This window comes from Coturnix japonica, unplaced genomic scaffold, assembly GCF_054131305.1.
Source record: "Coturnix japonica strain WE unplaced genomic scaffold, WE-NBRP24 Scf039, whole genome shotgun sequence".
Classification (NCBI taxonomy): Eukaryota; Metazoa; Chordata; class Aves; order Galliformes; family Phasianidae; genus Coturnix; species Coturnix japonica.
The window spans coordinates 1,716,757-1,729,998 of NW_028188942.1; the positions used below are offsets into that span (position 1 = coordinate 1,716,757).

At 48.6% G+C, this 13,242-nt stretch overlaps 1 long non-coding RNA gene across 1 annotated transcript; it reads right to left on the reverse strand.

Annotated features, from left to right (window-relative positions):
• Positions 1–7,024: 7,024 nt before the first annotated feature.
• On the reverse strand, positions 7,025–13,016 carry LOC146753173 (uncharacterized). Its single transcript, XR_014940148.1, has 7 exons — positions 12,580–13,016; positions 10,810–12,055; positions 9,506–9,664; positions 9,097–9,239; positions 8,416–8,614; positions 7,574–7,710; positions 7,025–7,325 (listed from the first exon to the last, which is right to left on the reverse strand). It is a non-coding gene; the product is annotated as an uncharacterized LOC146753173 (long non-coding RNA).
• Positions 13,017–13,242: the final 226 nt, after the last annotated feature.

A 13,242-nucleotide genomic window follows, 5' to 3' on the forward strand; every position in this document is an offset into this window, starting at 1 on the left:
CACAAAAAATAGAGAGAAATGTTTGCTTTAACAGAGTTTATGTCTTCTGGTCATAACACTTGAGAAGCCTCAGAGGCTTCTTCTCCTGTGCATATTTTCATTCATCTTCTATTTTGCTTTCATTCAATGTGACCTTTCTAGGCAAATATTGTCTAACACCATGAGTATCACATAAATGTGCAGATCTCAAGCTGCTCACTTATCTAGTACCCTTGGCATGATGCTTTATTTTCCTCAGCTGATCATCTAGATTGTGCCTGTTGATTGTGCAACAACAGCCTGTTGGTCTCGATTACCTGTGAGAGGGTCTAAATTTGGCCAGGAAAAATCATTTGAGGATAAGTAATTCTCTTGGAATCAGTAAGTCTTCCCATGCTTTCATAACAGCAGATATACACACACACACAAACTCGTGGAACCCCACTGCTTTGCACAATCCTGTGCACACTCACGTGTGTCATGCACTGATTTCCCAGCCAGTCCTCATAGGGTCTCTTACTTAGGACAGGAGTGCAGGGGAGCAGTCAGAAGCTGTTTGCATTCCCTGCTGTCTGCTGGGCAGCTTTGCTGGAGATGCTTGGGTTGCTTTGTTTTTCCTTGGGAGGTGGGAAGGAGCTTTGGGTTGGAGGCACATCCCGTGCCAGAGCATCCCAATGGCACGTGTGGGGCACTGATCTGCAGCAGAGGAAGGGGAGGAGGTCCCAGCACAGCTCTGCACCATGCTCTGCCACACTGGGCAGCTTGCTCCTGGCTCAGCAGCACCATCAGACAAGAAGCAGGGAATGAAATCAAGGATGGGGGGTACTATCAAACGCAGTTAGTGCATGCCTGTGCAGGACAAACAGACCCAGATCTTGTGGGTTGTTCCTGCTTTTGTAGCATTCGTGTGCTGTAGCTTAGCAAAAGGTTCTGCTCCTTGAATCTTCTTCTGCAAGAGCCACCTACCGGTAAATGTCTGCGGGGATGGAGGATGTGACAGAAAGCATTTGTCTCCACGACAGCGTAGTTACACTTGGTCTAGAGAGTGAGAGAGGCAGGCAGCACTGCCTGATGTTGGTCAGGGCGAGCTCCTCCTGCCGCAGCGCGATGATGGCAGGGCTGGAGATGATCTGCAGGGACAGCTCACAGGTGGGAGCCAGGAATGGACACGGCGGGAGGACAGAGGTGTTAGGGAGCAGCTACGGCATCGAAGAGCATCAAAAGGCCCTGAAAAGCATCACAGCCACAGCCAGGAAGCTTGGGGTTTTCATGAGCAGCATCCAGGATGCTAGAGACTATTTGCTGCCATACACAACGGCAGCAGAGCTCTCGCTGCAGGCATCCCAAAGTCAGGCAAAATGGGAACACACCCAGAGCTCGGCCGCGCAAACCCCACAGCCAGAGTGTTGTAAGCTGAGCTGCCTTGATGTTTCTTGCACTCATCCCAATCTCTGCGAATGAAAACTCGGAATTCAGTCAAGGCGTTGATTGAGCACGAGCGTGCCTTTATTCAATAGGAGAAAGGAGGGGGTGTGAGGTCTGGAGGAAAGATGGGACTCATCCTCTCTTGTAATCATGAGAGCTGCTCAGAGACCGTGCTGTTGCCCAGAGCCTGGGACTCGTGTCCTGATTCTGTGCCCCCCTGCGAGATGCTCGGCTTCTCCTCGGTGATGCTGACCTGAGCCTGCATGGTGGTGCTGCTGTCGGGGCACTCGGGCTGTGCTTGGGCTGGGCTGCACTGCAGAGACATTGAGTCCAGGCTGGTGCCTGAGGTGTCTGGTGGGCTCAGGTCAGCAGCTTCAGTAGGGATGGGATGAATGAAGGCTTCAACGATGATGACATTCTTCTCTTGATAGCTGATGTTATATGGAAGGCTTTCATCTGAACTGCAGCATTCTGTGCTTAGTAACAACTCTTCATTGATGGAAGATGCGTCATCGTAACATGCCCTGCGTCTTGGGGATATACAAGGGCTCGGGTCACCTAGGAAGGAGCAGATGTACAGCAGTTAGTGTCGAACGTTCGCAAGATGAACCATGGAGATTCTTGACATTTGGCTATGTAGTGGTGGTGGGCAGAAGCAAATAGGCTTCTAGCAACAGTGTCACTGTCTTGAAAGTGATCCACGTGCAGGTCCAGCTCTTGTGTTGACAAGAGACTCATTTGGGAAAGACAGGGATCAACTGAAGATGTCAGGCACGGGCTTGAACGCCAGAAGGATGTACAAGCCCACTGAAAGCATGAATTCTACCTGTGTTGCTGACAAGCAGTGTTTTGTAAGCTGGATTTGCACCCTTACCTGCCAGGACCAAGACTTCTGCTTCAGAGGGCTCCCTGGCACTGCTCTGCAGTCGGCGTTTGGCCACAGGGGATGGTTTGCCCAGGCAGAAGCAGGAACACCAACTGCCAGCTGCTGACTCTGCCCTCTTACTGGGAGTACTCATTCTGCAGAGAAAACAGAGCATGCTGTCAGACGTGGTGCAGGGTGAGGGAAGAGCTGCACCGAGCCCTGGCCAAAAGTTGCCTGTTCCGGGCATTGCCTGCTTTCTGCTGAAACACAGCTTAGAAACGCCCTCTGTTTCAATCAGCAGAGGATGCTTCCATTCCTACAGCTCAGCCCTCAAGTCCTGAAGGCTAAATACCTCTCAACGATGTCAGGCAGGGACATGGATCCCGAGAATGTCGGAGGCTCAGGCTGCTTCGCTCTCCCGGGGCTGGCCTTCACCAGGGAACAAAGGCTGTTGATGAGCTTGCCCCATTTCTTTGGCTCTGTGCAACAAAACAAAGAAACCAGTTCATTTCAGGCCTGGCTCGGTTGGACGAAGCTGAGCGCAACGCATTCGACAGAGCATGTAACAACGGGAAGAACATTCCCAACAAGGACACGCAAGAATGGATTTTCCCCATCCCTGGAGGTGCCCAAGGAGATTACTGTAGTTCTCTTTCTAAGCTTGCTGAACTTGGGCATAAACAAACCCCCTGAAAGTAACGTTCTGACCCTATTTGACTAACTCGCGTTGTCAAATGTAAATTACGCACCTGGCTTTGGCAATGAATTGAGGAGGGAATAGGGAACTTTTCCGCTGATGAGTTCCATGCACTCACCAGGGAAAAGCCCAACCTGTAACTAGAACAAAAAGACAGGTGAGCAATAGCCTGAGCCCAGAGCCAAAGGGAAGGTCCACTGACAGTGACACAGGGCAACTGTTTGCATCCAGCAGCCATCCTGTGCAGGCAGAGCAGCTCCAAGCTGAGATTCCCAACTCTACTGAAGTTGTGCTCTCTAGTCAAAAACGTGTGCCTACCTCAAAGCCACGCTTGCCTCTCCACCAGGGGCTCAGCCTGTTGATATGTCCTCATATCAACAATGCTCACCAGATCTCCGACCTGCAAGAGATTGAAACATCAATCCCAGATTCAGCAAATCTGGTAGGAAAACAAAGCAGAAAGGACTGCCCTCTTATATGCACAACAACAAGGAACGCCTGGAACTGCTTACCTCCAGAGAGAGCTCATCTGGCCCCTGGGCAACGTGGCTCTTAATAACATGGGCTGCCGCAATCGCTGGTACGTTTAAAGATGACAAAGCACGCACCAGCTGCGGCTTCTGCATGTTATCAGCCTGCAAAACAGAGCACAGGCCGTGGTCAGGAGCTGAGGACAAACCAGGAGGATTTCAAGGTGAGGAGCACATCTGCAGAGAAAGCTGCAGCAAATGCGCTCCGTCCTTCTCAGGAGCACTTCAGAAGGAGCTGCACGTCTCATAGCTCTGGAGCAGCACTTCTTCCCCACCCTTCACTACTCCAAGCAGCTCCAACAAACTTCTCAGAAGAAATCCAGGCCAGCACAGACCTGGCAGACCAGAACCAAGTGCAGCTTGTGTGACGGCAGTGCCCACTCCTTGCTTCCACCCTGCTCCAGCAGGTTAAGGAGTCTGAGCCTCACTGGCCTTTGACAGCTCAAGACTTTCATCATCTCATGCCAACATTTCTCACTAAGATACACCTCAGGCATTGAATTCTCTTCTCACTACCTCCTCCCAGTCCTCCCCTAGGAACAGAAACCATTCAGATTCTACAGCACACTACAGCATCTACCCTGCAAAAGCACACTGAACCACCTGCAACAATGAAACATGGTTTTGGAGAGTGGGTCTGAAAACACACCTTTAGACAGCTGTCTCCCTGTAGCCAAAAGGAAACCAAGCAGCAAAAGAAGAGTCCAGCCTGAAACATGCCCATGCTACTAGCCCAGGTTTTTCACAGTCAATGCAGAATCCATCCTGCTCTTGAGTTAACAAATGACCAGTGGGTCTCCCCTTGCTCCACCCCTTCTCCTTCAAAGCCAGAAAAAGAAAGAAAAAACAAGCAGAAGAAACCCAGACGTACCTTTCCACACACAGAGCAGAAAGTGGAACAGCAGTTGGTCTCCTTCCTGAGACATGGTGGGGAGCATCCCAGAGGAAGCCCAAGTTCTTTGCTTCTCTCCACAGGGACTTCAAGCACTCTTGGCAAGAGCTGCTTTGGTTCTTTCTTCAACTGCTTCCATCACCAGAATCTCCTTTGGAAAAGGAACACTAAAGAAAGAATCAGCAAATGGAAAATTGTGAGGAATAACCACTTTCCCAGCATTCTTCTGACATGCAATTAAGACTATTGACTCGGGCAAGGTCTTAAAATCAGCTGGTTACAAGAACTGTCCGAAAATATATCCAGCTTCTGTACAGCTGCCGTTATTTCTGACAGCATGTGTAATCACAGAATCATAGAATGGCCCGGGTTGGAAGGGACCTCAAGGATCATGAAGATCAATCGCCTCCCTGTCCCTGCTGGCCATCCCCTCTTCTGATGGAGCCCAGGGGACCATTTGCTCTCTGAGCTGCAAGAGCACGCTGATGGCTCACGTTCTGTTTTTCATCCACCAGGACCCCCAGGTCCTTCTCTGCGGGGCTTCTCTTAAGGACTGCTCCTCCCAGGCTGTAGAAATGCCTGGGATTCTTCCAGCCCAAGTGCAAAACCTTGCACTTTGCTGTCTTGAACCTCATTAGATTTACCTAGGCCAACCTCTCGGTTGAGCTCCCTCTGAATGGCATCCCTTCCTTCCACTGCATCAGCCGCACCACTCAGCAAACAGCAGAGGGTGCACTCCATTGCATCATTGGTGTCACTGATAATCATGTAAAAAAGCACTGGTCCCAAGACAGATTCCTGGATGACACCACTTGTTCTCGGCCTCCACCTGGACATCGAACCACGAATCACCACCCTCTGTCTGTGGCCTTTCAACCAATCCCTTATCCACCAGGTGGTCCACCTGTCAAATCCACATCCCTCCAGTTTAGAGATAAGGATGTGGTGGAGGGCCATGTCAAAGATCTTGCTCAAGTCCAGGTCAATGACATCTGTTACCTTCCTTTTGTCCACAAATGCCATCACTCCATCATAGAAGGCCACCAGACTGGTTCGGCATGGCCTTCCCCTGCTAAAGCCACGCTGACTGTCTTGGATCACATGCTCATTCCTTATGTGATCAAGCATGTCTTTGAGGCGGATCTGTTCTTCACCATCTTCATCACAGTTACACATTTGAATCAAATAATTGGTGTTCCTGTCACGAAGAAAACCTCTTTGTCTTCTACTCCTGCTGCACTTCTGTGCTTTCACCAGAAGCAAAGGGAGAGGCCACCTCCTAGATCCAAATTTTAAGAAACCAACACCCAATAGGTGTCATCTGAAGTAAAATAGCAGAGAAATTAAGATGACTCTTCTGCATCCAGCTTGGATCACTCCCTCACTCAGGCACACCACCATCAGATCAAGGAGATGCTGCCTTCAGCTTAGAGACTGTATGGGAAATCACAGCTTGAACCTCTGATTAATCAGCTGAGGCAAGTGTTGGGTCAGCTGCGGGAGCACAGGTGAGAGTAATCTAGCTGTGCTCCCAGAAGGGGTGGACCTTGACTCCACCTCCTCTGAGACCTCATTTAAAGGCTGACCACCACTGAGGCAGCATCTCTTGGAGATTGCTCCCCAGTTGAGACTGCCTCAGCTTTCTGGTCAAAACATCGACATTGGTGAGTTTTCCTTTGCTAACAACCTTTGACTATTTACCACCATCTTGGTTAACATCTTTTTATTAGCCACCATTACAGAGACCATAAGGGTTTGGGCTTCCAAACTCTCAGCAAGCATTTGGATCAGCCAGCTTCCTGCTGGGGAGCCCCCTGCATCACTGCTGCCTCCTTTGGTACCGTACCTGCAGATGCTTCAGAGCTCATTAGCATGGACTTCCTTCCTCCCCTCAGCAGCTGCTCCTGCACTCACCTTCATTCCTACTCAGATACCGGCTGCTTCCAGCACCAGCTGACCTGCAAGACACAGAAAGGAAAGGTGGGAGTCATGCAAACGCACAAGCCCAAGGCTGCGTCACCACCACGTATGGCAGCCTCGGGAAGTCAGCTGCAACTACATCCTTTGTCAGAATGGAAACAGGAATCGTCAGTTAAGTGTGACCTCTGAACTCATTGCCACCATCAGAAACAGGCACTGAAATCGCTCACTTCACTGCAGCTGGTTACCTCCAAATTCTTTTACTTTTGGGAAAATGCGGACACGGAATTGAAGGACACTAGAAAAGTGACATCTACTTCCCCATAGGTGGTTAAACTTGGAAGCAGGACTTGAGCAAGAAAAGCTTCTCAGCTCAGAATCACAGAATTATCAAGGTTGGAAAAGACCTAGAAGATCATCTGGTCCAACCATTGCCAATACTTCCCGGATAAATCATATTCCATACATCACATCCAAACGTTTCTTGAACACTCCCATTGTCGGTGACTCCACCACCTCCCTGGGCAGTTCATTCCAGTGCCTGACTACCCTTTCTGAGAAGTAATATTTCCTAATGTCCAGCCTGAATCTTCCCTGGCGCAGCTTAAAACCATTCCCTCTAGTTCTATCACTGATTACTCGAGAGAAGAGGCCAACCCCCAGCTCACTACAACCTCCCTTCAGGAAGTTATAGAGAGTTATAAGGTTTCACCTGAGCCTTTTCTTCTCCATGCTGAACAATCCTAGTTCCCTCAGCTGCTCCTCGTAAGTTTTGTGCTCCAGACCACTCACTACCTTCGTAGCTGAAGACGTTCCAGAACCGCAAGGTTTTCTTGCATGGAGGGGCTCAAAACTGAATAGGTCAGACCTCCTTCTCTCCATCATTGCTGTCACGTGGAAGGCTGTCCTTGAAACTGCAGTGACTCATGCATCCTAACTGCACTCCATTGATGGAAGCACACCAGGCATCATCGCTACTTGCCGGTGGGTTCCTGTGCTGGCAAGGGATAGATTCACCTGAAAGAGTAGATACACAGCAGTTAGTGTAAACTTTCACTATCCAAGGAGGCAAAGGCTTGGTGCTGCCTGTCAAGCAGGCTTCAAGCAGCTTGCGAGACTCATTTGGGAAAGACAGGAGTCAACCAAAGATTTCAGGCACGGGCTCGAATGCAAGAATACAGAAAGAGGTACAAGCCCACTGAAAGCATGAATTCTACCTGTGTTGCTGACAAGCAGCTTTTTGAAAGCTGGATTTTCACCCTTACCTGTCAGGACCACGACTTCTGCTTCCCTGGCACTGCTCTGCAGTTGGCATTTGGCCACAGGGGATGGTTTGCCCAGGAATAAGCAGGAACGCCAACTGCCAGCTGGTGATTCCTTCCTCTTTCTGGGAGAACATGGTCTGGAGAGAGAAAACAGCATGTTGTCAGTCGTGGTGCAGGGTGAGTGACAAGCTGCACCGAGCCCTTGATGACAGTTGCCTGCTCCTGGCAATGCCTGGTTTCTGCTGAAACACAGCTTAGAAAAGCCCTCTGTTTCAAAGATTCATTCAGAGATGCTTCCATTCCTACAGCTTAGCCCCCAAAAGTCCTGCTGGCTACATTCCTCTCAACCATTTTGAGCAAGATGCAGAGCATGTGAGCAAAGGCTCAGCAGCAGGAAAGGACAGGAGCTGGCAGGCGTAACTGCTTTCTGAGGAACTGGGCAGCCATAAGGGAAGCTCAAAAGCATCTCTGACTCTTACATTAACACCTCCTCGGCCTCAGCTCACTGCCATCTTTAATTTCTAGTGCCAGCAAGTCTGACCAACAGCTCTTCTTACAGGAGAAGTGCAATTGGTTTCAGTTGCGTGGCCCTGAAATCTGGAAAACCCCAGCGTTTCCAGGTACAGGCAGCACAGACCAAGATAGACACTAGCGTGGCTTTCTGCATCTTGTGACTGCCTGCCCAACCAGGAAGGAAATGCACCCTTGTGTGGCTCCTCTGAGCCAGTAGGGCAACTGTTTTTTAGTTGAGTGCTTGGAGATACAATGGTCAAAAAATAAACCAATAGAAATCACCTGAACAATGATGATAGGGGCTGGAAAGGGAATTCCTCTTTCTTTACCTTTCAGATGGAAAATCAATGATTGCGTCGAAGTTCCTCAGTACAGCTGCAGGCCCTTCCTCCACTTGTATCTTGCTGCTCCGTGTTGCAACAGGAGAGCTGCTCTGACCTCTCCTCTCAGCCTGTGCCTCCTGCAGTGTGAGCAGCTTTGTGGATGGAGAGACCCACACAGACTTGGGCCCAAGCAGAGAACTGTGCCCTGCAAGGGAAAAACACAGGTGAGACGGCGGAGGAAGCAACAGCACAGCCATCCCAGTACTGCATATCTCTCAGAATTGCTCATCCGAGCCACTGGAAGTAGAGGAGCTCAAAATAACCGTGTGCTCAGTGGTATGCTCGTGGCAAAGGACACAGCCACAATTAAGAGCAGCTCACTGTATCAAAAACAGGCAAACAAAAATCCTAGAAAAACTAGGGGGCTGGGATTTCAGAAAGCTTTGCTGCCACATTTCAATCAAGCTTCACCTGCTGGCAAAAAATCTTAACAGCAGTGATGGTTTTCTCCAAGTAAGGCTTGTGTTTGGACACACTAAGGATCCAGGAATGGGGCACCATATTCTAACCTAAGCCCAGAAGCCTGCTGTCTCCTCGACAGTAATAGAATTTTCAAAGGTCTTGGAGAAGACCTGGATTGGATCAAGGTGCCAGATCAACATCAAGCTAATGGAGGAAGACACTCACCTGCTCACTCTCCCACGACTGGTGTGGATTCGGAGCAGAAGATGACATCTGTGTGGCTGATGAGGAATTCCACCACAGCTGACTGAGTCTGCAGCTCCATGCAGGCAGCTTCAATGGCGCAGGAAGATTGGCTCTGCTGGGATCTGAAGAAAAGGCAGATCTTACAAGTCATTTCCCCAAGGTCATTTCCCCAAGTATGAATTTCTGTAGCCAAAAACTGTCAGGTTGGGCTCTGGAGACTTCCGCAGTGGGCAAACAGCGATGCCACTGACGAAATTATCCTGGATCATCAGGGACACAGCTGTCCCAGCTAAACAAGTGAGTAGAAACTGTCATCTAGAAATTGTGCCCCTTTGGGTTGGGGGAGAGCAGAACTAAGCATCGTGTTGAAATGGAAAAAGAAGTTTACCTTAAGAGGTTTGGAGCCCACTCTATCGCTAAGTTCTTCACGTGCATGTTTATCACCGAGCAGATCCCAGCCAGAGACACCAAGTGCCTTATTAAGTCCCATGGGGACAATGCACTGGTGGTCAGCACTGAGGCAGACTTGATGACTTCCAAGAGGCATCTGGGGAACACAGAAACACAGAATGACCCGGGTTGGAAGGGACCTCAAGGATCATGAAGCTCCACTCCCTGCCTGGCAGGGCCACCTATCTTCCACATTTACTAGGCTGCCCAGGGCCACATCTAACCTGGCCTTGAACACCTCTACAGATGGGGGATCCACAACGTACCTGGGCAGCCTGTTCCAGGACCTCAGCACTCTCCTAGTAAAGAATCTCCCCCTACCACCCAACGTAAATCTTCCGTCTTTCAAATTAAAACCATTTCCCCTTGTCTTGCTATTATCAGCCCTTTCAAAGAGTTAACACCCCTCCTGATTATACACACAGCCTGTGCCATCAAGGCCAAGCAGTGCAAGCTCTGGGGGGCTTTACAGCCTGATTGCGCAGTGCAGCTCCTCGCAGCAGGCATTTGACTCCAAGTCCCCTTTGCTATTAACCCCATACTATCAATAGCAGGGGAACAGCAAAGGAAAGGGAATTCTCACAACCATTGTGAATAGCTTAAATAAGCACCTCCTGGCACCACCACAAGTGCCATCAAGTGAGAGGCAGGATGTGGCAAAGACATGCCTCATGGGGCTAACAGAAAGAAGACCTCAGAGCTGGGGCAATGCTGCAACCACTAGCCAGGACGCCCAGGGAACAGGTACGTGTCATTTCCAAGACACTGCCCTGAGCTTACCGAGAATTTGGCATAGAGATGCTTAGTCAGCAGAGGGCTCGGGAGCTCCCTGAAATACATCTTGCACAGGGAGCTCACGCTGTGAATGTCTCAGACACTGAGCTCGGGAACCTGCTCTGAATCGAATTCAAGGCTGCAGAGAAGGACACAGAATTGGGCAGAGGGCTTTGGGAAAGATGAAAACAAGTCCAAAGCCACACAAAATACAGTCAAGAAAAGGAAGGACCTCTGCAGAGCCTTCCATATGGTCTCACATCACAGCGAGAAGCAGGAGAGCTCTTGTGGCACAAAGCTTGGGGCAGGAGAAATCAAGGCTGCCTCTAAGATAGTGCTTGCAAAGAGACTTGTGCTCTAGATACCTCATACCTTCAGTGTTCTTCTTTGGACACATCTCAGGATTTCAGTGTCCTTCTTGCAGTGAGGGGCCAAGAACTGAACACAAAACTCAAGGTGAGGACTCACCAGTGCCAAGCATAGGGAGATGATTGATTCCCTGCTCCTGCGGGCTCCAACCTTCTGCATTCCAATTCCAATCTAAACCATTCCTGCTATGGTATTACTTGAATCCTCATTTAAGGCTGGACCTCAACAGGTCAACACATCAGAAATAACACAGTGTGCATCTGGAAGACGTGTCTCAAAGCCCAGAAAATCCAACTCAAAATCAAACTCTACCCTTGGTAGATTTACATCACGCTCTTTTCCTTGTGTGTGAGCAATACTTGCTCTTTTCAGATGGTACTATGAGCATGTGGCATCCCAAACACATAGTTAGCATCCGTCCATATCATTAAGGCTCTTGTCAAGGCAGTTATTTCAGCCTTCTGAGGTGAAGTCCCCACGGCTGATGGTTGTGCTTCCATTCCCTGCTCAGTAGCAGTTACTGCATGTCCTGCCTTACAGCCTCCTTGTCTCACAAAACTGCAGCTGCTGGTAAATCAGGCGTCTTCTGCATCTTCTAAGGGTTCGTTCTTCAGCTCCGACCGACCGGCTGCAATGTGCAGCTTCAGTTGTTTCAAAGCAGTGATGTCATCCTGGTTCTCCACCAGGGGAGTTCTGCTAAGGAAAGATACTGGGCTGGCAATAGTAGTTACAATTATTTCTATATCACCCTGCTCTACCAGGATGGCCTGGTATTTCGGGAATCTTTGGGGTGAGAGCCAATGTCCACCTTTTGCCTCCAATACAGTAAACACTACATGAGATATTAAAACTGGTATTCTTTGGCCCACTGTAGATTTATAGGCTTCCTGAATATTGAGCACCAGTGCACCCTGGCTATCCCTTACTCACTTCAAGCTGTTTGAAGTTTACCATCAGTCCGTAGCTGTGTATCCATGGTCGGCACCCTCCTGTCATTCCTGGCAACGTATGGAGTTCCTTGGCAGTTTGCAGCTCAGGGGTTGAGCAGATGGCTTCTTTCTTGGCAGTCCTTAAGGTTCAAAGTCCAGCTGTCATCTCCTATCCCAAATATGTCACTTGCTGCTGAGTTAGTTGTGCTTTCTGTCAACCAAGAAACTCAGCAAACTCTCAGTCTATTGTACACAGTCCTTTTGTTGCTGTGGCACCCACGTGCTCCAGTAAAGTTCCACCCTAGGATGGAGGATTCCAGGTCTCAGGCTCACGAGTTGACCAGTTCTCAACAATCATTCAGCTGTTCTCACAACCCTGGGTAACACTGTCCAGGTTCACTGAGTCTCTTCTTACTCTGTTAGGGAGAACAGATACACACAAGTACTGGTATGCTATCATGAGGAATTCAGTAGGTTACATTTAATATAGAAGCATGTTGCAATCAAAAGCACGCTTAAATAAAAGCATACCCTTTTCTTTCACTCAAAATAATAGACCAGAAAAAAATAAAAACAGAACCCTCATCATGAATGTTAAAGAAATTATCTACTAGATCTCAATGGGAAGTAGAAGCACATGCTAGATTTAGGAGCACAGCACTTGTCTCATTATCTGAATGCATCTCAAGGCATGATCCTTGTGAAACTGTGAGAACTTCTATCATTAATAGACGAGTACCGTGCCCTGATAGATGGTTAAACTGCTTGCAGTGCACTGTTAGATGTACAGGCTGGTGGCAGCTGTATGTGCTGTGACCAAATAAACCCCACACAGAAATCTTTCAGAATATCAGGACCTACAAGGATTGCATTCATATTTAAAGTAAAAAATTCCTAAGCTACACATGTTCTAGGTTTCCATTTGTTAGATACAACATACCTTTGGAAGTAGGCGCCTGAAAGGGTATGCCTTCTACTTGCTTCTCTGTCTGACTCTTTGAAAAGAGCAGGAGCAGGAAATGCAAAGGGCAGCTCATTTCTTAACGCTGACTCTGCATCAACATTCTCTGTGTTTGCACGCTTCTTAGATGCCACTTTTCTTGTCACTGGAGTTGACAGTGTGAATTCCATATCACCCAGTTGAGTATCACGCCTCGAATGGTGCCAGAGACGGAACAAAAGGTTTTCTGATCACAGCCGGAGAAGTTACTGTCAAAGAAATTCTAACAGCTGAGAAGGTCAGACACAATGCTTATAAAAACATCATACACTACTTGTCTATTGAACAAAAGAGTTAAAACCTCTGATTCTTTCCTAGAATAAGTGCGTTTCTTATAGACTCTCAAATGCCATTTTTTATTTGTTCATGTCAATTCCCCATTTACGATTAACCCTCAGCAGCTTATCTAAACATAACTATGAATTATCACTTGGTTTGGCTGCAAAATTTCAATCACTTCACTGTGGATTTTCTTGTCCAACACAGTAAGACTGAACTTCTTTCGGTACCTTTAAAGGTCTGTGTACCTTTAGCCTAACTCCAGAATCTTATGAACTGTGCCTCATCGCTTCCCATTGTGTTTTAAAATCCTCACTGACTCCT